Here is a 16,023-nt window from a genome sequence, read left to right as displayed (position 1 = left end):
GGACATACGCAAGGGGCGTTGTCAGATATATATTGTTTTATCTGGTTAATTCATTTGCTTCAGATTTTTGTTTTGAAATTAATTCTATCTTAGAGATTGATTAATGAATTTACTTTTTTCTTGGGATTAATTCTTGAGATGTATTTAGAGCTACAATGTTTGCTATAGTGTTTGATCCAATATCCTGCTACAGTACCGGCCTAAAACACTCCTGAATCCATGTTTTCATCGAGGTAACATAAACGGGCACACGTTTACACCGTAGATCACTTTGCTTCTTCAATAAACGAACACGTTGGTGGAGATCTTGCTATACATGCATAAGCCGGAATACTTGAATGTGACTATCCTTGTGCCCCTCCAAATTATTGTGCTAACTTGAATACAAGGAGGTTGGCACACATTCTCACATCTTAAATCCAACTTATGTCTTCGCGTTTGAACCTTCTCAAGATTTCCTACAAATGGTGCATTCACGGTCTACATTGGCTTCTTTCTCTAATATTCAGCTTCACAACTCTATATGCATGAAAGTAACATAAATACACACATATTAGCGTTAAAACTCGATAAAAGTAATGCTCATCATAAGGAAAGAACACTTCGTATTCTTATCACACAAGCACTTATCAAACTCCCCCACATTTAAGCTTTTGCTTGTCCTCAACCAAAAATTAAACCATATGTGCATAGATGACAGAAAATATTGGAAGTGCTTGGCCTTAGGTTCACCAAAGCTTACAAAGAGAGCATTCTACAAGTAAGGGGAATTTCAACACTAAATATGAAAAATCAATGCTCTAGCTAAAAACATGAATCAAAAAAGACAACAAACCCGAAATAGTGTAAGTGTGTGAACTCACTCAAAACAACCCAAAGTATACTCCTCAAAGTTCTAAGTACAAGGGACTTATTTATCTACAAACAGTAACAAAATTTCAAAGATGGTAGTAGCTTCACACATCCTGTAAGGTAGACCATTCTAAAGCGGCCGTTAAGGTGGCTTTCACACTTTCAAGGTGGTAGCTCTTTCTACCAGAGTGGTAGCTTTCACTCATCTTATAAGATAGCTCTTTATCTCATTAGGGCATAACTGGTATCCGACTTATGAGAGTATTTTCATACTTCATAGCTGGTAGCTCTTTCCACCCAACAAACACAAATAAACAATAAAACTATTTTGTTCTTTTCTTTCATTTCACCATTTTTTTAAGAATTAACAAAAGAAACAAATATAACTAGTCCCTTTTACATCAAACTTGAGTTTCCAAAAGAGTTTAAAGAGTGAGTAGTGCAACAAGTGTCAATCGGGCAACAATTCCTAGAAATTCAAGCAAAAACAAGAGCATGAGAACATTCAATGTTAAAAATTCTCCTAAACTCAAGAATACAATCATTGCAACTAAGGTGAACCGCCATTGGCTATGTGAGCATGTATATCAATCAAAATTAATATAAAAGAGATGTGTGCACTATGAAACTTCCCTCACCCCCCCACACAGACACACATAAGTTGTACATTGTCCCTAATGTACACATGCAAGCTCACTCATAACGTATATCAATAAAGAACAAATGTGGAAGAAAGAATCAAAACAATACTCCCCTAACTCCAAGTGCTGTATTTGATGGAGCTAAATCCTTGGGAGTGATGTTCCAATCGGGTTGTGAAGCACACACGGCTAAGTGCAGAAGCACCATTGGTCGTGCCCCTGACAAAGTCTCAATTCCCATGATGACAAGACCATCTGCACGCATATACGAGGGGGTTCAATGAAGCTTAATAAATCAAAAACAACTCGAGTATATAAAAGATAAGGAAGTGAATACAACTCGAGAACATAAAATGAAAATAAACTCAGAAGAAAAGTCCTTTCTGAGTATACATGTACGGAATAAAAATGCAGAAGTAATAAGACGAAAGGAAATAAATCAAGTGTCAGTACCGCGCTCTGGCTCCTCTGCTACTGCGGGTACTAGATCGAAGGGTGCTGGAAGAGGTGGTGATGGTGATGCCTGAGGGGCCTGAGGAGTCCTTGGCTGCAAGATAAATAACCAGGCGACGTCTTGCTCTAAAATATGCTGTAACATGTCAAAACGTGCCATGAACTCTTTATACTGTGCGGCCTGCGCAGCCCAAATCTCAGCAATCTCTGCTTGGACCTCAGTGACCTCTATCCGTATCACCCCCACAGTACTTTTGAGCCTCTCAAAGCGATCATGTGCTCGAGATGGTGAAAACATGCGTATTGGGGGTGAGTCCTCTGCCACCAGAGGTGCCTCGTTCTCCATCGGTCCTAGCTGAGGATTAGGAGCAGGCTAAGAAGCCTCGACATCATCACTCTCATCCTCAGCTATCTCTGGAGCTCGTAGAACCAAAGCATAAACTCCCGTCCGAACCCTGCAGACCATACCCATCAATCTCATCGTCTCCAGGCTTAGGGGCGTAGGTGTACTCGTCTTCTCGGCCCCGCGAATCGCATCCAAGAGACCCATGCCCAAAACTAGTCTTGCAATGTAGGGACTTGAGAAGATCGCTCCAATCTGGCATACTGCCCCTAATATCGGATATACTCTGCGATGATGTGTCGTAGATGAATCGTTATGCACTGCACCATCGAATACAAGTACAGAAGCTCCTACTGGCTCAGAACGCCAGTGCTATCACCATGGCCATTCACCGACCTGCTCAAAATGGCATGTAAATATCGGTACGTAGGTCAGGAAAGGCACATGGCCTTGGACACCCCCGGCTCATACTTGCCCTGACCACACAACACTCGGTAAGCTCTCTATGGGGTCAACGCTCCGAAGTAATCTGTCGGTAATCTGTCTGTAAATGCCTCCTCGTACAAGCCAAGCCAAATTGAAACCTGAGTGATGCTCATGCTATGGTAATGTAAAAATGCTCTAAACTGAATGGCATCGAGGCTTTCGAATCTGGCATAAAATCTATCGAACTCGAATAACGATAAGACCTCAAGTGTAAGCTCACGAATGGCTGGCTCCCTAGTCGACAATAACTGCCTACATCCATCCACCGAAACTAGATCCTCGACCTCATCTACGAACTCATCTCCACAGACGTCAAAATGAGCCTGATGCTGGGGATAGTGAATCTCTTGCTCTAGGACTCAGGGGACGACTCACGTGGCCATTTCTTGGCTTGCTTCTTTGATCGATTGGATGATTCCACATTACCGTTACATATGTCGCATTTTGATGCCATGGAGATACTCTTAACGTTTTCATTAGTGGGCAATCAGCTATGGTACAACATACCATTTAGGGGGTATGATGCTGGACCATATGAGCGAGCCCCAGTTTTTTTAATTTCTTTATCACATGTGGTCTCCCACGCATCTCTAGCAGTGGGCTTGCCCGAGAATGAGCAGTTCTAGATTAACGAATCTGAGGTCCCGGGTGATCTTGAATTTGATATCCCGAGCTGCCATAATCTGTAAAAATTTGAAAGAAAATCGATTAAATCAGTTAATTAAGTAATGCTGCAGAAATCCACACAGTCGTGAGGAATTTCCAGACGCCTGTGTGGATCCGCACGCCCGTGTGGATCCACGGGGCTTGAAAAACGCATGGTCGTGACTCAAAAATCCAAAAATACACTTTTAAATCGCTTCTAAGTTTGTTCTTAACATGCATAATCATTCTAATTGTAGAAACGAAGCATTATTAACTAGTTTCATTGATTAAGATCAAAAATTGGCAAAGAAAACAAAACAAAAGATAGGGCTTACTGATGAGTTGAGATTGAAAACCTTGAATCGGTCAAAAACCAAGTAAAAATCCTTAAAAATAGGCAATGCGAGGTCGGGAAACGATGTGAGAGTGCTCTCAGAAGAATGGAGAATGTTAGGATGAAGAGGAACGGTGATCCTTTAAAAGGAACTCACGCCTCTTGGCATTCTGTACATTCGGACGGGCGTGCGGAAATTACCCACGCCCGTGCGCCTCCACAGGGGAGAACCACAGGGCAGACTGATAAGTGATTGTGCGATATGAATGTGAAGCGTTCATTCCTTATGTTGAGCATTACTTTTCTCGGGTTTTTACACTAATATGTGTGTTTTTATGTTACTTTCGTGCAGGTAGGGTTGTGAGGCCAAGTATGAAGAAAAGAAGCCAATGTGGATCATAATGCACCGATTTTGGAGGAAATCTTGCTAAGGTTCAAACGCGAAGACATAGGTCGATGTGAGATGCTAGAGTGTGTGCCAACCTCCTCGTATTCGAGTTTGGCACATCCATTTGGAGCATTCTGACCTATGCAGTTACTGTTCACAGCCGGCCAAAAAATCGCAGTTTCAGAGAATCCACATGGGCGTGTGGAAATTACCCACGCCCGTGGGGAAATTCCGCACGGGCGTGTGAAGCATCCACGCCCGTGTAGTCGCCCGATTCTAGCCGTATTTAAAGCCGAATCAGCCCCGATTTTTGTATTCTTTTCTCCATCTTTTCCCCAACTTGAGAGAGGGCTTCGGCTAGGGTTTCGAGGGGTATTGGCTAGGGTTTTGGAGAGGTTCTACGGCTCTGACATCGTCATTCCTTAGGAAGAAGGTTGGTAGGGGAGCTTCCTTTAAGGCGTATCCTATACCGGACTAGGGAATCCTTGGACGACGAGTAGAGGACTTTCCACAAGACCATCGACACGACTATCGATGGGGTTTCTTTATCAATTTATTACTTTTACATTCTATTTCTTTGATTGTACTTAGCTCCATGGAGAGCTAAAACCCCTAGTAGGTACTTGGGGATTGTGAACCCTAGGATGTATTTGTTTCTTTGAACCTCTTTATTATGCTTTCAATAAATTGATGTTTATTGTGAGTTCCAACCTTGAATGCTTGATTGTATGAACATTTCCTCTAGAGTGACACTAGGGTTGAGAGTCCTTGTTGGTAACCTTGTGAGTGAGTGATGACAAATTCCCCTTGCTTATATCCCGCAAATGCACGGGCTTGTCGAAGTAATAATCCCGGGTGAGCGGGGTCGAATCCACAGGGAGTAGGGAGTGAAAATACTTAATTTGATTCTTAGCTATGTGGAAGATCAATTGTGATAGGTGTGAAATTGATTCAATTCTTAACAATAAAATCAACCAGTGAAAGAGCAAAAGTAAGAAGAGGGTAAGACAATCGATAAAGATGGGGTACTCGGATAATGCTTCACCTACGATAATCGCTTCAAGTGCAAGAACTCTCTATTATGCTTCCTAATCAATGCAATGGTGAGTCGTGGAAATCCTTACATACATAGTCCCAAATCTAAGGTCAACTATGCCTAACTCTATACAAGTACCGGAGAAGAAATCGAACAATGTCAACACCTCGCACTGGCATAGAGTTGCAATGAACTCTAGGGATTCCAAGTGATAAATCTCTTCCTAAATATAGACCTAACCCTTTGGTCCAGGCGGAAGGTCCCTAGCCACAATTAAGCCCTAGATACTAAGATCCTCTCAACGCTTCACTCCATTGCACGTGCAACTAGGCCCCAGCGGAGGTTCATCCCTTAGACCACTTACTCTATTATGGCTGCAAAGAACTCAAGGAACGGAGGTAGAATCTATCACGCCGGAGGAGAAAGGGGATGCTCCTGTACCTCTCGACTCACCCTCTCAACCCTCTCCAACCTAGCTTTGTCTAACGCTCGTGGTGTGTCACTCACTCACAAGGTTACCAACAAGAACTCTCAACCCTAGTGTCACTCTAGGGGAAATGTTCATACAATCAAGCATTCAAGGTTGGAACTCATAATAAACATTAATTTATTGAAAGCATAATAAAGAAGTTCAATGAAACAAATACATCCTAGGGTTCACAATCATCCAAGTACCCACTAGAGGTTTAGCTCTCCATGGAGCTTAATACAATCAAAGAAATCGAATGTAAAAGCAATGAATCCATAAAGAAACCCCCTCGATGGTTGTGTCGATGGTTTTGTGGAGAGTCTTCTACTCGTCGTCCAAAGATTCCTTCGTCCGGTATAGGATACGCCTCGATCGAAGCTCCCCTACCAACCTTCTTCCTAATGGAATCACGATGTCAGAGCCGTAGAACTTCTCCAAAACCTTGGCCAATACCCCTCGAAACCCTAGCTGAAGTCCTCTCACAAGTTGGGGAAAAGATGGAGAAAAGAATACTGAAATAGGGGCTGAAATCGGCTTTAAATAGGGCTGGAATCGGGCGACTCCACGGGCGTGTACGGAACACGCGCCCGTGCGGAATTTCCACACGGCCGTGGATAATTTCCACACGCCCGTGTGGATTCTCTGTTTTTGTGATTTTCGGCCGGCTGTGAATAGTAACTGCTACAGTACTATGCCAAAAATACTCCCGAATCCACTTTTCATCGAGGTAACATAAACGGGCACACGTTTATGCAATGGATCGCTTTGCTTCTTCAATGACGGATAAGATGATGGAGATCTTGTTCTATGTGCATAAGTCGGAATGCTTGAGTGTGACTGCCCTTGTACCCCTCCAAATGGTTGTGTAAACTCAAATACGAGGAGGTTGGCACACACTCTAGCATCTCGCACCTGACTTATATCTTCGCGTTTGAACTTTAGCAAGATTTTGTCCAAAATCGTTGCATTGTGATCCACATTGGCTTTTTTCCTTCATAATTGATTTCACAACCCTACATGCACGAAAGTAACATAAAAGCACACATATTAGTGTAAAAACCCGAGGAAAGTAATGCTCAACATAAGGAAATAATGCTTCGCATTCATATCGCACAAGCACTTATCAAACTCCCCCACACTTAAGCTTTTGCTTGTCCTCAAGCAAAAATTAAAATGTTATGCGTATGGAAGAAGGAAATATTGGAAGTGCTTGGCCTTAGGTTCACCAAAGCATACAAAGAGAGCATTCTACAAGAAAGGGAAATTTCAACACTAAATACGAAAAAAATCAATGCTCTAGCTAAAAAAACTTGAATAAAAAAGGACAACAAACCCGAAATCGTGTAAGTGTGTGAACTCACTCAAGTCAACCCAAAGTATACACCTCAAAGCTCTAAGTATAAGGGACTTATTTATCTACAACAAGAAAACAACGAACATTTCAAAAGCAGTAGTAGCTCCACACATCCTCTAAGGTAGCCCTTTCCCAAGCGGCCGCTAAGGTGGCTTTCACACTTTCGAGGTGGTAGCTCTTTCTACCGGGGTGGTAGCTTTCACTCATCCCATGAGATAGTTCTTTCTCTCATTAGGGCATAACTAGTATCCGACTTATGAGAGTAGCTTTTGAATTTAACACAAGAAACAACTATAACTAGTCCCTTTAACATCGAACTTGAGTTTCCAAAGGAGTTTAAAAAAAAAATGAGTAGTGCACTAAGTGTAAATCGGGCAAAAATTCCTAAAAATTCAAGCAAGAACTAGAGAATGAAACCATTCAATGTTAACAATTCTCCCAGACTTAAGAATACAATCATTGCAACTAAGGTGAACCGCCATTGGCTATGTGAGCATATAACAATCAAGAACAATAAAAAAGATGTGTGCACTATGAAACTCCCCCCCCCCCCACACTTAAGTTGTACATTGTCCTCAATGTACACATGCAAGCCCACTCATAATGTATATCAATGAAGAATATATGTGGGGGAAGCAATCAAAACAATACTCCCCTGACTCCTAGTGTGGCGTTTGATAGAGCTAAGTACTTGGGCGTAATGTTCCAACGGGTTGTGAAGCTCACACACCATGCCCATGACAAAGTCTTAATTCCCATGATGACAAGACCATCTGCACGCATACACGAGGGGGTTCAGTGAAGCTCAATAAAACAAAAACAACTCGAGTATACAAAAATATAGAGCAATGAATACAACTCGAGACAACAAAATGAAACTAAACTCGGAGGGAAAAATCCTTTTACGAGTATACAAATCCAAAAATAAAATGAAGAAAAATAAAATGCGAAAAAAATAAGAACAAAGAAGGTAAAAGATGCCTTAAGTGTCGGTGTCAATAACTAGATACGGTGATTTTGCTACGAGTAACTCGCTTTCGAGTACTATGCCAAAAAAATACTCCCGAATCCACTTTTTCATTGAGGGTAACATAAGCGGGCTACGTTTATGCCGTGAATCGCTTTGCTTCTTCAATGACGGATAAGATGATGGAGATCTTGCTCTATGTGCATAAGTCGGAATGCTTGAGTGTGACTGCCCTTGTACCCCTCCAAATGGTTGTGTAAACTCAACTACGGGGAGGTTGGCACACACTCTAGCATCTCGCACCCGACTTATATCTTCGCGTTTGAACTATAGCAAGATTTCGTCCAAAATCGGTGCATTGTGATCCACATTGGCTTTTTTCCTTCATAATTGGTTTCACAACCCTAAATGCACGAAAGTAACATAAAAACACATATATTAGTGTAAAAACCCGAGGAAAGTAATGCTCAACATAAGGAAATAATGCTTCGCATTCATATCGCACAAGCACTTATCAAGTGACACACCATGAGCGTTAGACAAAGCTAGGTTGGAGAGGGTTGAGAGGGTGAGTCGAGAGGTACAGGAGCGTCCCCTTTCCCCTCCGGCGTGATAGATTCTACCTCCATTCCTCGAGTTCTTTACGGTCTTAATAGAGTGAATGGTCTAAGGGATGAACTTCCATTGGGGCTTAGTTGCACGTGCAACGGAGTAAAGCGTTGAGGTGATCTTAGTATCTAGGGCTCAATTGTGGTTAGGGACCTTCCACATGAACCAAAGGATTAGGTCTATTATAAGGAAGAGATTTATCAGTTGGAATCCCTAGAGCTTATTGCAACTCTGTGCGAGTACGAGGTGTTGAGATTGTTCGATTTCTCCTCCGGGACATGTATAGAGTTAGGCATAGTTGACCTTATATTTGGGACTATGTAATTAAGGATTTCCACAACTCACCACTACATTGATTAGGAAGCATAATAGAGGGTTCTTGTACTTGAAACAATTATCCTAGGCTGAGCATTATCTGGGTACCCCATCTTTATCGATTGCCTTACCCCCTTCTTTACTTTTGCTCTCTTACTTGTTGCTTTTACTGTTGAGAATTGAATCATTGTCACACTCATTATCATTGATCTTTTACATAGCTAAGAATTGAATTAATTATTTTTATTCCCTACTCCCTGTGGATTCGATACCCGCTCACCCGGGATTATTACTTTGACAAACCAGTGCACTTGCGCGATATACGCAAGGGGACCTTGTCACAGACACACGCCCTGTCCGCTCTCGAGATAACACTTAATCTCTCTGAACACAACCACACGGTTATGCTGAAAATACCCACGCCCGTGTGCCCGACCCAAAGGGGCAGCCGCATTCCCTTTTGGCTTCTCTGTCCAAGCTAGAAAAATCTCTAAGTATTCCGCACGCCTGTGTGGAAATTCCGCACGGGCGTGGACATTCACAAGCCCAACTCACAGGGGCAAGTGCATGCCCTGTGCCTTCTCGCGATGGAGAGAGCTCTTCTGCAGAGTTTCGCACGGGCGTGCGGAAATTACCTAGGACTGTGAGTTTTTCACAAGTTCACCCACAAGGGTGAGTCCACGCCCCTGTGTGCTCTTAGGATAAGTTGAGAAGTCTCTGCTGGAAAATGCATGCCTATGTGGAAATTACCCATAGGCGTGTGAAAGTCACGAGGTCGCTCACAGGGGCTAGTCCATGTACCTGTGCCTTCTCTTGATGAGCTCGTAATACAGATCCACGGGCGTATGGAAATTCCACACGCCCATGCGTTTTCCCTGGATGCCTTAAAAACTCTGCAGGCTCTGCCGAAAATTCCTGAACATGTTTACACACTCAGAGCCTACCCTATTATGCAAACTAAACTAGCGGAAAACATGAGAGATAGCTCAAACAACCAAAACTTCACTAAATCCACATAAAAACACACAATGAAATTAAAACCCACAATAAAAGCACATCAAAGGCATCTAAAAATCAAGACACCAACACTCAACACTTTATTCGTGCAAACACTAGACTTCTAACCAAGAAAACAGTAACACTTGGGTTGCCACCCAAGAAGCGCTTGTTTTATGTCACTAAGCTTGACGTACCTTGTCTTACATCATAGGGGTTTATAGATGAAGGTTGCCCTCTTACGCATAGCTTGAAAGCATGATGAGCAAAGTCTCTTAAATGTAGAAGGGGAGTTATCGGGCTTGGGACCACCTAGCAATGTTGCATCTAATTTGTTCGGTTCACGCGCATCTCCAACAGCCTTGGAGCATTTTCAGTGGTGTATTCTCACCCTCTTCACCTTCCGGAGCACCTTCTTCAGGATCCCCGGAGTAGATGGTACTTCTTCAGTTGGACCAAGCATCATAACTTGTTCGTTTTCCACCTCTTGATCGAACAAACCGTGGTATAGGTCTAGATTTAACATTTCCTGTATATATTCATCAACAATCTCATCAATGGTGTCTAGAAAATACAAAATATAATCAAAATCAAGAGAATGTCGCATGGCTTCACCAAGGCGGTATGTGAGCTTGTCATCTCCAACTCTCAATGTTAGCTCCCCATCGTCCATGTCAATCAATGCCTTGGAAGTCTGCAAGAATAGTCTCCCAAGTATGAAAGGTACATCCTCATCCTCATCGACGTCTAGCACCACAAAATCTACAGGAAAAATGTACTTGTCCACCTTGACAAGCATATCTTCGATGATACCCTTCGAATGTCTCACCGTTCGATCCACGAATTGCAAAGTCATCCGAGTGGGTCTAGGCTTGCCCAAGCCTAGCTTCTTAAAGAAGATGTATGGCATGACGTTGATAATGACCCCTGAGTCTGCCAATGCCATTTCTTCACCCAAATTGCCAATATTACACGGAATGATGAAGCTTCCCGGGTCTTTCTTCTTGTTCGGCATGTTCTTTTGCAACACCGTTGAGCAAGACGCATCTAAGATCACTGAAGCACTCTCCTCTAACTTTCTCTTATTAGTCAACAAGTCCTTCAAGAATTTTGCATACTTAGGCATTTGGGCCAATGCCTCAACAAAAGGAATATTGATGTGGAGTTGCTTGAACAAACTCAGGAACTTCTTGTACTATTCATCCCCTTGATCATTCTTCAATCTAGAGGGATAAGGGATTCTTGGCTTGAAAGGTGGGGGTGCCAACTCCTTCTCTTTGCTTGCTTCCTCCTCAACCTCTATAACCTTGGGTGCGTATTCATTGGGCCTCTCACTCAGAAGCCTACCTTCAACCTCATGACCAATTCTCAAAGTGATTGCCTTCACATGCTCTCTAGGATTGGTCTCGATATTACTCGGCAAGCTTCCTTGTGGCCTATCCAATATAGACTTCGCAATCTGCCCCACTTGATTGTCAAGATTGTGCAAAGAGGCGGTGTGGTTGTGAAGTGTAGCCTCGACTGATTGAAACCTTGTATTTGATGATTGCACAAACCTAGTCAAGGCCTTTTCCAAATCGGTCATTCTGGTCTCCAAACCTGAAACTCTGTGTTCCATGTTTGGGGCTTGTTGTTGTTGTAAACCCAGTGCCCCCATGGCCTTTTGTGCACCTTGGTTGCTCTAGGAAAAATTGGGATGATTGTTCCAACCCGGATTATAGGTGTTGCCATATGGATTCCCTTGGTTCCTCATTGCATTACCCAGAAAATCGACATTCTCAACCGAAGATGCATCACCAATAGAGATAGGGCAATCAGAGAGAACATGTCCTCCACCACACACGGTGCAAGTAGTCACGGCCGCCACTCTATTTGATGTTAGAAGATCTAACTTCTTACTCAATGATTCCACTTGAGCCGCCAATAAAGTTACTGCATTTATCTCATGGAGCCCGGCCACCTTTTTCTTCTCCCTAGTATTCTATCGGTAGCTATTTAACCCCATTTCTTCAATTAGTTGACGGGCCTCACCGGGGGTCTTGCTACCTAAGGTACCTCCTGCGGCCACATCCAAGAGTTGCCTTGTATTCGGATTCAACCCGTTGTAAAAGGTCTAAACAATCATCCACTCCGAGAATCCGTGTTGCGGGTACTTTCTCAGGAGCTCCTTGAACCTTTCCCACATCTCAAATAGAGACTCCAATTTCGACTGTACAAAGGATGAGATCTCATTTCTAAGCTTTGCAGATTATCCATGAGAGAAATAACGGGCAGAAAAGCTTCTACCATCTCCTCCCATATGCTAATCGATGCTCTAGGTAATGAGTGTAGCCACTGCTTCGCTCTCCCTTTTAAGGAAAATGGGAAGGCTTTGAACTTGATGGTATCATCCATCATCCCATTTATCTTAAGCATATCACACACCTTGAGAAAGTTCTCTACATGACTGTTGGGATCCTCATTGGCTAAACCATTGAACTGTATGGATTGCTTTAACATGTAGATGAATGCCGGCTTTAGCTCAAAGTTCTGAGCTATAATCGGGGGACGCACAATACTCGATTGTGTCCCTAATACTGAAGGTCTGGCATAATCGGATAATGTCCGTTGTTACTCATTCTATTCTGCCATGTTTTCATATTCTTCTACTTACTAATCAGCTAGATTAGATGATTCTTGCAGAGGTTCTTTCCCTTTTCTTCTAAGTTTACATTCAAGCTCGGAATCTCCTTCAATCAATATTGAGGGGTTACCTCGGGTCATAACCTGGTGCTAAGAAATGAACTAGAATGAATGAATGAATAGCTAAGAAAACAAAGAGCAAAGTATCTCTAAACACCTACTATCCGGCAATGGCAACAAAAACTTGACAACGCCCCCTGCGTATGTCCCGCAAGTGCACGGGTTTGTCGAAGTAATAAAATCCCAGATGAGTGGCGTATCGTATCCATAGGGAGTAGCGAATAAAAACACTTAAATTGTTTCTTAACTAAGTGAAAGATGAATAGTGATATGTGTGACAAGATGTGAAATAACAAAAATAAAAAACAAGAAAGGGAGCACAAGTAAAGGAGAAGGTAAGGCAATCAATATAAATGGGGTACCCGGATATTGTTCCGCCTAGGACAATCATTTGAAGTGCAAGAACCCTCTATTATACTTTCTAACTGATGCAATAATGAGTCGTGGAGATCCTTAAATACATGGTCCCAAATCTAAGGTCAACCATGAATAACTCTATACATGTCCTGGAGGAGAAATTGAATAACCTCTCAACCTCTCACTCGTATAGAATTGCAATGAGTTCTAGGGATTCCAAGTGATAAATCCTCTTTCTAGATGTAGACCTAACCCTTTGGTCCAGGTGGAAGGTCACTAGCCACAATTAAGCCCTAGGTGCTAAAATCACTTCAACGCTTCACTCCGTTGCACCCGCAACTAAGCCCTAGCGGAAGGTCATCCTTTATCCCATTCACTCTAGTATGACCGTAAAGAACTTGAGGAAATGGAGGTAGAATAAATCACACCGGAGGGGAAAGGGGATGCTCCGCTAGCTCTTGACTCACCCTCTCAACCCTCTCCAATCTATCTTTGTCTAACTCTCGTGATATGTCACTCACTCACAAGGGTTACCAACAAGAACTCTCAACCCTAGTGTCACTCTAAAGGAGTATTCATATAATCAAGCATTCAAGATTGGAACTCAAATAAAACATCAATTAATTGAAAGCATAATAAAGAGGTTTAATGAAATGAATACATCCTAGGGTTCACAAATACCCAAGTACCCACTAGGGGATTTAGCTCTCCATGGAGCTAATTACAATCAATGAAATCAAATGTAAAAGCAAAGAATCCATAGAAAACCCCCTCGATAGTCATGGCGATGGTCTTGTGGAGAGTCCTCTACTCGTCCAAGGATCCCTTTATCTGGCGTAGGATACACCCACCAGATCGGTGCCGATGAAAGCTCTCCCACTAACCTTCTTCCAAATAGAACGTGATGTTGGAGCCATAGAACCTCTCCAAATCCCTAGCTAATACATCTCCAAACCCTAGCTGAAGCCCTCTCTCAAGTTGGGAAAAAGATGGAGAAAAAAATTCTAAAATCGGGGTTCAAATCGGCCTTAATAAGGGCTTGAATCGAGAATCCACACGCCCATCTGTGCATCCCTGTGGATTTTTCACATGGGCGTGTGGAATTTTCACCCGTCTATGTGGATTCTCTGTTTTACTCCTTCTTCGGCCGGCTATGAACAATAACTACTATAGTGTTTACGACAGTATTCATTACAATATCCTGCTACAGTACTGGCCTGAAACATTATTGAATCCATGTTTTCGTTGAGGTAACATAAATGGGCACACATTTATGCCGTAGATCGCTTTGCTTTTTCAATAAACGGACACGTTGGTGGAGATCTTGCTATACATGCACAAGCCAAAATGCTTGAGTGTGACTACCCTTGTGCCCATCCAAATCATTGTGCTAACTTGAATACAAGAAGGTTGGCACACATTCTCGCATCTTAAACCCGACTTATGTCTTCGCGTTTGAACCTTCTCAAGATTTCCTCCAAATGGTGCATTCACGATCTACATTGGCTTCTTTCTCTAACATTCAGCTTCACAACCCTATCTGCATGAAAGTAACATAAATACACACATATTAGTGTTAAAACCCAATAAAAGTAATGCTCATCATAAGGAAAGAACACTTTGTATTCTTATCACACAAGCACTTATCAAACCCCAATTTCTCGGCGTGTTGAACCCTAATCCCATACGAATGTTGATAGGAATTTCTTCGGAATCCACATTCCTACGATTGCATTAAGAACTAGGAAATATCAAAATAGGGACAAACTCATCCTAAATTTACCCCTAAAACACGGAGGGCTACTAACACCCAATTTCTAGGCGTGTTAATACAAGTATCCCCTTCTAATCCATTCATGACCTAAATGCGAATAGGTCACATTTACATGTATAACTCATAAAAAAACCACGGATTTCTCCTTAGTGTAGCTCTTAGAATAAAAACAATGGATTAAATCTAAAAATAACCCAAGCAGGGAATTAACAAACAATCATCCAAAATACATGATAAAACCCCCCAAGGTTCATAGACATCCGGTGACCTTGGGGGTCTAGTGTGTCATCATACTACAACAAGAAACAAAGTCAAGTAAAACACAAAGCAAACTCATAAATGACACTCCCTCAATGAAATGGTGAAGGAGGAGGTAGAAAATGTGTCGAATGATGCTTCCCCCACCAAAAGAATGCCGAATGATGCTTCCTCAAGCCGCAGGTCTCCTTCTTTCAAATAGTTGTCAATTTCCCCTTTGAATGATGATGTGTTCTTGCCTTGAGAGCACTTGCCCTTGCCCTTGCCCTTGCCCTTGCCCTTGGTTGACCTCCTCATTTCCTTGCCCTTTTTCTTCCTCCCAAGGTTGCCCAAGGTCTCTCAATAAGTCTCCAAGAAGCCCTCTCAAAATTTGTCCAAAACATTTTTTTTATTCTGCCCTAGAAATCTGGATTTATACCCTTCACAGCATATGGTATGGGGGTCGTATGCCACTCAAAACCTAGATTTTGTTTCATGCGAGGGTGCATACGGCCTGCATACAGCCTGCATACAGCTTGCATACGGCCTTCAAATGGCCTTCATACAGCCTCCATACGGGCTATATGGGGGCCGCATGAAATTCTAGACAGGCTGCTTCAAACAATCGTGCTGCTATAGTGTTTACTACAGTAACTATGTTGTGGTAATTTTGGGACTGTTTTCTTCTTCTTTTCACCTAAATGATATCCTCTTGTTCTCCATAGCTTTCCCATACCCTACAAAGTAAATAGTACATAATTAAGCACAAAACGGGCATCAATCCTCAATAAAATACATGTAAAGTGTATAAAATACATATAAGAAAATACCTACATTTAGACACTTATCAGGCAATAGCTCAACATTTTCTTGAAGCTCCTGGTATCGGAAGAAGAAAACTTTCCACCGGCAGCTCATCGGTAGGTTGAGATGTAGGTCTTGTGGTTAATCAACATATGTAAAACTAGCTTGATGATCTTATGTCAAGCATTACCTCTAAAACCAAGGATGCATGCATAAGCTTT

General features: G+C 42.4%; 1 non-coding gene across 1 annotated transcript; it reads left to right on the top strand.

The window, feature by feature from the left end:
- The first annotated feature begins 12,023 nt into the window (after positions 1-12,023).
- On the top strand, positions 12,024-12,130 carry LOC120266344. Its single transcript, XR_005538144.1, has one exon. It is a non-coding gene; the product is annotated as a small nucleolar RNA R71 (small nucleolar RNA).
- Positions 12,131-16,023: the final 3,893 nt, after the last annotated feature.

Source organism: Dioscorea cayenensis, chromosome 1 (genome assembly GCF_009730915.1).
Source record: "Dioscorea cayenensis subsp. rotundata cultivar TDr96_F1 chromosome 1, TDr96_F1_v2_PseudoChromosome.rev07_lg8_w22 25.fasta, whole genome shotgun sequence".
NCBI classification, from domain to species: Eukaryota; Viridiplantae; Streptophyta; class Magnoliopsida; order Dioscoreales; family Dioscoreaceae; genus Dioscorea; species Dioscorea cayenensis.
Note: the sequence above shows the minus strand (reverse complement) of the source record. Positions and strands in the feature narration are given on the sequence as shown.